The sequence below is a fragment of the Silene latifolia genome, chromosome Y (assembly GCF_048544455.1).
Source record: "Silene latifolia isolate original U9 population chromosome Y, ASM4854445v1, whole genome shotgun sequence".
NCBI lineage: Eukaryota > Viridiplantae > Streptophyta > Magnoliopsida > Caryophyllales > Caryophyllaceae > Silene > Silene latifolia.
In genome coordinates this window covers 77,802,970-77,811,088 of record NC_133538.1, presented here as the reverse complement: position 1 = coordinate 77,811,088, position 8,119 = coordinate 77,802,970, and the positions used below count along the sequence as shown (strand labels likewise).

General features: G+C 42.5%; 1 non-coding gene across 1 annotated transcript; it reads right to left on the bottom strand.

Annotated features, from left to right (window-relative positions):
• Positions 1–6,894: 6,894 nt before the first annotated feature.
• LOC141636900 (small nucleolar RNA R71) lies at positions 6,895–7,001 on the bottom strand. The gene has a single exon (XR_012541468.1). It is a non-coding gene; the product is annotated as a small nucleolar RNA R71 (small nucleolar RNA).
• Positions 7,002–8,119: the final 1,118 nt, after the last annotated feature.

The following is an 8,119-nucleotide window of genomic DNA, read 5'->3' as shown; positions in this document are numbered from 1 at the left end:
CTCAGCCTTGCAATGCCCTCTCTTCTATTGACCCTATTATTGACACTCCAGATGAAAATATGGAGTATTATGCTGCTATTGTTACCCCTCCGCCTCAGATTGAGAGCAAAAAGGAGGAAAGTTCGTCTATTTTCCTTGCTGCAGGTCCAGATGAAAGCAATGAAGGAGCTGTCAAAAGGTGTTGTGCAATTACTGTCAATCAAATTGGAGATGAGGATGCTCAAGACGGTGATAAAGGAGAAAGGATGAGGAAATTTCGTGCTTATGTGGATGTGAACTATTCCCCTCCTAAAGAATTAAATGATTCAAATTCAAGCTCATGGAAGTTGAAGAGGACAATCAATGTTGCTGAGATGACGTCCTCCAGTCAGGAGCCCTCCACGGGGCTACTGAATTGCATTGGGAATTGAGCGGGGAAATGCCCCGTGTAACACCTTGTAAAAATAATTTTTAAATTTTCCGTTGAATTTCTTTTATTGCTTTTAATTAGGACAATTAGTTTTTAGATAGTTTTTAGCGTAGATTTAAGACTATAGACTGTTCTTTTACGTATTAGGTATTTTGGGATATTTTTGCACGTGTTTTTATGCAGGTTTGGGGAATTTTTATGCATTCCAAAGGAAGAAATGACGAAATTAAAGAGCTTACGCGAGAAAAGAGCTCGATCGAGTACTTTTTGTACTCGATCGAGTGAAAAATGGTCGATCGAATGCTTCTTTTCAGTCGATCGAGTAAAGCATAAAAGAGGAGTTCTCGACCGAGTATAATTCTACTCGATCGAGTAGGTGAAGCATCAAAGTCCTCGATCGAGTAGTTTTAAACCACTCGATCGAGTGAATTCGCAGAGAACACAGGGAGTTTTCTTTTAAACTCTTTATTTTTGTTTCTAATTCATTCTTCACCTAATTTTCGTCTCCCTCTTCCCTAATTGCGATCCAAAAGTCCCCCCTATCCTCATTTTTCTTGCCCAATCACCAAATCCGTCACCTACAATTTGTTGCTTGTTAATTAATCTTCCAAAGCACTTTGTTTTCTCCTTGATTCGTGCTCCTTTACACGGTTTTAAAGCGAGTTTAGGGTTCGCGGTTTTCGAACAAAGAAATCGCCATTTTTGCTTGTTTTTTTTTTGAAGATTGATTGCAATTTGTAGGTTATTCTCATCAAGTAAGTGATTCCTCTACCTTCATTGCATTTTGATTTCATTACTTTTGCATTTTTCTAAGGTAAAATGGAATTAGGGTTTCGAAATTGTTTGTTTAGTCGAATTTGTCGACTTTAATTATCTTTGCCCGCCCTTACTTGTCTTGCTTGATGATCAATCCCCATTCCTCGCTGTTGTTGCATGTTTATTTCGAATTTTACACAATTTTTGCGATATGGGTTCAGGACAGTCGAAATTTTCGACTGTCATTATGGTTCTTGTTGCTGTAATTTGCCCAGTAACTTTATTGTTGCTTAATTGCCGTTGTCATTACCTGTTATGCCCGCCTTATCGCCATTTACATGCTGTAATTCGAATTTTTTGAGGGATATTGGGAATTTTAAAGACTGAAGTCGAATTTTCGACTGTTTGGGGATTCACATGCTGTTACTCTGCTGGTTTTTTGTCCTGTTTTAGCCACTGTTAGCCGTTGTTTTCTTATCATACCCCCTGCCCTATGTTTACAGGATGGAGTCTAGCTCACTACCTTCTTCTAGCACCATTTATAGCGCATCCTTGAGTGAGACGGTGGTCCCTACTGTTACCACCGCCTCCACTTTAGTCAGTACCGCAGCCCCAGTGTTCCTAGTTTCAACTGCAGGTACAGTTTTCACTCCAGCTAGCTCTGCTGCTAGCTCAGTTTCGGCTGCCACTTCCTCTACGACCACCACCATTGCTAGCACTGCTGCTAGTCTCTCTTTAGTGGTGGCCACAACAGCCACTACTCCTGCTCCAGCCGCTGTTTTTACACCTGTGGTGGACTCGCCTGCAGCTGCAGCTACCTTTAGAGCAGCCCTGGTTCCTCACACCGTCAATGCACGGGCTTCTGCTTTGAGTTCCAGAGGCCGGGGCCGAGGTCGTGGGCATTACCGTTCTACGTCAGCTCCCGCTACTTCCACATCCGACGCTCCTTCTACTTCAGCTGCTGCTCCTTCTACTTCTGGCACGGTCACAGTCCGAGGGGACACCTCCCTCGACCCTCACCCAGACTATCCGAAGGTACATTTTGTTAACGCTTTCCATCGTAAGAAGTTTTATCACCTGCTAGGCTGCGTGTTTGTACCTTCCCGATTTCTAGAGAAATTGGCACTTGTGAGACTCGGCATTTACGAGTCGGTTTGTGCTTTGCTACGAGGCACGGGGATGGCCGGACTCATCACTATGAGCGGCCGCACCTTTCTGGAGCTGAGCCTCGAGTTTCTCAGCTCCTTTATCTTCTCCTCCGGGGCACACGATGCTGACCCCACTAGTTCTTCAGTGTCCTTCCGGTTGTTTAACCGGACTTTTCCGATGACTTTAGAGGAGTTTGGTAGGAGACTTGGTCTCTCCTCTACGGGAGAGACTGCACCCCCTAGAAGGGTCTTTCGTCAGCTTTGGCGGACCCTGGCCCAGACCACTTTCAGGGATTGAAAGCTTCAACAGGTCCACCTTCCCCCTGTCTGTTGTTTTCTTAGATTGATGGGGAGCACTATTTTCGGCCGAAAGGAGCCGAACAACATCACAAACACCGAGCTCTCCATCCTGGGCGGTTATCTAAACATTGACTACGAGGGTCCTTTCACCCTCAACATAGCTTACTTGACCGCCCAGTACCTTTAGAGCCAGGGGCTGAAGGAGACGAGAACTATTGCTTGCGGTGGCATAGCCACCATTCTTGCCCATTCCTTCTTCCCCGTTTGGCCTCGTGACTTGCAGTACCTCGAGGGAGAGAGTCTACTGAGTCTGGATGCCATGCTCTCTCAGCATTGGCTGACCCCAAACTACCAGACATGTAAGATAGACGGCTTCCTGTCTGTAGACTTACCCTGTGATACTCTCCCCCGTCTAGACCCCCTGCCTACTGTTGCTAGGGGTGCCCGACTTCCACCACTGCCTGACCTTCACCTTCCACTCCGACCACCTCCCGCTGCACCCGCCGCCAAGAAGCAGCGTCTTGAGACTAGAGAGGGGTCCACACCTTCAGCGAGTACCCAGCCTTCCACGGCTACTCCCATCCCGACCCCTACTCCCACTACTACTACTACTCCCACTCCCACTGACCAGACACAGGCTCAGCCGGTCCTACCGGTTACTTTCGTACCACGTCCACCATTTGTGGCATCCGCGGTCATAGACCAAGGGCGCCGTGACGGTTTGTTGCTTGAGATTGCAGAGCGACATGCTCGTATGGAGAGGGACTTAGCTCTGACCTTACACCCTCTGTACGAGTACCACTTCAGGCGACACCGTCCGATCCCAGAAGGTTGGCCACACCCTTCCTTCTTCCGGTACCCAGCTGAGGGGTACCCGGAGTCTGCTGACGAGGAGGACAAGGACCCTGAGGTGGCAGTGGACAGAGCTCGAGCTGAGGAGCGGAGGAGGAGAGAGGAGGAGGCTGATCCGGAGTACACGGTGGTGGACGACGACGAAGACGAGTAGCTACTGGTCTACTCACTTCCCCAGTATTCTGGCTAGTTTGGGGAAGTTCGTCTTTTGTATGTATCTCTTACTCTTTTCTTTTTGTCTCCTTTTATTTTTTGTTTTTATTTTCTTATTGGTTGTATATTCCCGTTCCCCTGTATATATCTGCTGGTGTATGCTAGAGGACAACGAGGGCGCTTTTCGTTTTGGTTTGGGGAAGGTATTGCATCCATTTGAGTCTGCATTTGCATTTGTTTTTCATTCACGTTTATTTTTCAGCTTTGCATTGTCGTTTATTTTCATTAAAAATCAAAAATACAAAAAAATTAGAAAAATTCTAAAAATTCAAAAAATTTCTCGTTTATTTTTGCATATAGGTTGAGTCAGAACGGTAGATTTCCATGATGATAATGCACTATAAGTTGTCATTTTACTTGAGCCTTGCACTTTTATTGATAGTTAGTAGCTTTGTCATACGCATAGTCTACGAGTTTCTGTTCAAATATATGACCTGATAAATTGGCAAACTACTTCATTAATTCTGAGTTTTAGAGCCCATAACTGGTGACATTCACGACCAGTTCATAAGGAATTGAGAGTAGTACTCCTTGCATAGCATGTTCATCTTTTTTGCACATTTATGACATTCAATTTCTTGTCAAATGCACATATTCGGGTTTGTGGTTGGTGTCACATGCAGGGAGGTGCTTGCAAATTTTCTCTTTCCTTATATTTTTCACCCTTTTAGCGCCACATAAGCCAAAACTTGCCTTTTTAACCCATTAGCTACATCCCAAACTAAGCCTGCCTAGTCAAGCTAGTTAGTTGATGTGACCATAATTAGCGCATATTTAGTCCCCGAATTAGCCTTGTTCCCATGCTTTTTAGTGCATATTTGGGTCATTTATTGTCTTTAGTTCTTTGTTTTGCATATTCTTTAAGATTTTGATCCCTTGGTAGGAAAGGAGTGCAAATCTTGCATTTTCATGGCAAAACAAGACTAAATTGATTGAATTCAATGACCAAGCATCAAGGAGAGACAAGATTAGAAGGCCTTTGTACATATGATAGTAGATGAGCAATGTTGAGAAAGAATCCTTGCATCCCCGAGGAAATCCCCAAGGATTTTATGAAGAAAAGGGAAGAAAAGAAGAAGAAATAGTGTTGAGCTACAATCCGAGTGGATTGTCCACAATCCGTCCGTCCTCCACAAGCACAACCCGTGCGTCTTCCTCCAAAGACGCCCAGACAACAGCCACAGAATCTGCCCGGATTCCCCTGAAGACGCCCGTCTTCCCTCGCCTGAATCCGCCCGTCCCGACTCCAATACGCACGGATTCCAGTACAGCGAAATTTCGTCTTCTACAAGATACAAAGAAAGAAGCCCTTCCTTCGAAAAGTACCGGCTCCTCCCTGCTCAATCTAAAAAGTGTAATTACTAGTTTAGCCTTTAGTTAACCCTAATGCATCCACCTAATTTCCACTATAAATACCCCATTAGTCTAATTAGAAGAGGATGTTCTTCTTATCAATAATTAGAGTAGTTAATATCAATCAAATCTCTCTTTAGTATTGTAATCAACAATTAATCAAGTTATAATACAAGTTTTATTTCCTTAATCTCTCTTTTGTTCATCCTTTATTTTGGGTAATTGAAGATTATTTGGGTTATTATTGGGAGATTGACAACCTCTCAATCAAGCATCAAGTACTTCTTTTATTCTTTGCTTTATTATTGGAATCATTAGTAGGTATAATTCTCTTAATCCCTCTTTAATTATTGTTAATTACTTTCATTTATTCATCATGTTTCCTTTTGTTGGTATGATTGATAACCTTACTAGCATGATCAACATGATAATGAGTGAGTAGTGACCTAGCTAGGGTTAATGGGTAATTAGGGGAAACCAACATGGGGATTAATTCATGCTTAAATTAATATGCTTTCATGGTTTATTTGCTTGCTTGTTTTGATCTCAACTCATGCACATGTTATGTTTGATGAAATGTGAGCCTATGAATCCTTGCATTTTTTACCCATCACCTATCTTTTCAATGAGACTTGTAAGACATAAACCAACTCGAGTCTCATTAGACCATGCATGTTGTTGAGTAGGGAAGACTAAGTCGACTTGTAGGTGTTGTACAATCTAATCGATTCGGCTCCAGGACCCAAACTTTCCTAGGATTGTAAGATATAACCCAACTCAATCCATCACAACAATAATTGCTTGCTTATAATTTGGGAACATGTTTGTATGATCAATTCCCAGGATTCCCCTATGACCCCATGACACCCTAGTGCTTTTTATCAATTTTTTGCAACCCTTTTAATTCATCTTGCTTATTTACTTCCATTGCTATTTAGTTTAGTGACCTTCTACATCAACCCAATTTGTGACACCCCTAAGACATCACTAGTTTCAATAGAAATCTCATCTCAATATCCGTCCCTTGGGATCCGACCTTTACTTACCTCTTTACTAATTGTAGAGTTGTTTGTGAAGCTATAAATTGTGTTTTGATTCAGACGTGACCCAACGACGACATCTATTAAATTGTGAACACGAAACGGACCGATCAAAAATGGCGCCGTTGCCGGGGACGGTGTTAACTTGATTTAGATTTTCTTACATTGTTATTAGTTGTGTCTTTCTTTGCCTTGGGGAAGTAAAACTCTTCAAGGTTTGTTCTAATTGTTTTCAAGTTGTTTGATATTTTGCATGTCTAGAAGGTCACAAGGTGATTTGTTACCTTTTGACCGTGAAATTGAAAGGACCTTGACAAACAATAGGAGATTTGCTAGGAGGAATTTGAGAGGTATTAGTGAGGTTGTTCAACCAACTATTGAGTTCATCAACCCTTTTGCAAGAGAAGGCGAGGAGAACCCAACACAAGATACCCCACAAAATCAACCTACAATGCTTAAATTTTCATCACATTCCGTACCCACCGAGGAGAACCTACCCAATGGTACTCCCACACCACAACATTTGACCGGAAATTTTATTGCCAAATCCGCCTTTATCCAATTAGTCGAAAGGAGCCAATTTGGAGGGATGCCTAGTGAAGACCCTCATTCTCACATGGAAACCTTTTGTGACTATTGTGATGCAATTTCTCAAACCGGTGTGACTCAAGACCAAATTCGATGGGTCTTATTTCCTTTTTCTCTAATCGGCACCGCGAAACAATGGTTGAAGGGCCTTGATAAGGCCACTCTCGGAATAGATTCTTGGAAGAAGTTGGCTCTAGCTTTCTACAAAAAGTTCTACCCACCGGAAAAGACTACCATGCTAAGAGCTCAAATTACGGGTTTTAAGCAAAGGGATGAAGAATCTTTGTATGAAGCTTGGGAGCGGTTCAAGGGAATTTGTCGCTCATGTCCTCACCATGGACTTAGCGAGTGGTTCTTGGTACAACAATTTTGGAACGGTTTATATGAAGATTCAAGGAACATTCTCAACATGGGATCAAATGGAATGTTCACCGAAGTTGATGACAATAAAACATGGAACAAGATTGAGGAAATGGCGGTCCATAACTCACAATATAGTAGACCTCGCAAGGCTACTAGAGGAGGAAGGCATGAAGTGGACTCCGTTACTCAATTGGGTGCTCAACTTAGTGCTCACATTGACACAATCAATTTGAAGTTTGAACAAGCTATGGCTAGACTTGAAGAAGCCTCAAAATCACCAAAGCATCATGTTAATGCCATGGCGGCATCCTCATCAATCCCAAGTGGGATATGTGAGAATTGTGGAACTTTGGGACATGACCAAGGTGAATATAGGGGAACAAATGAACAAGTGAATGCTTTCCAAGCATACAAGAGTGGTACCCCTTATTCCAACTATTACAATGAAAACACCAAGTTTCATCCAAATCTCTCATACAAAAGCCATAATGTTCAAAACCCTCAAACAACATACACCCCACCTTCCATGAGAAACCAAAATCAAAGACCCTTTTACAACCAAAACCAAGGTTACCAAAACCAAAATCCATACAATCAGCAAAATGACCAAGGTTTTGATGTTCAAAAAGCGGTCCTCCAAATGCAAAAGAATCAACAAGAGTTTTTCACTCAAATGCAAAAATATAGCCAAGCAAAAGAAACCACCATCAACAACATTCTAGCTCACACCAAGATGTTGGAAACACAATTGACTCAACTAGCATCTTCAAGCTCACAAAGACAAAATGGGCAATTACCACCTCAAAGTAATCCCCCAAGACATGAAACGGTTAGTGCCATTCACTTGAGAAGTGGTACAAGGTATGAAGCACCGAAGAAGCAAGTTGAGGATGAAGTTATGGAAGCTAGTGATAAGGAAGAAATTGTGCAAAACTCCAATGATGGAGAATCAACAAAAGAAGAGATTTCAAAGAAAAATGAAGACAAGGCTAAGGAGAAGGAGCCCATTGTGATTAGACTTCCTTTTCCAAGTCGTCAAGCCAAGCCCAAATTTGATGACCAACTTGGAAAGTTTATGGAAATTGTGAAGAATTTGG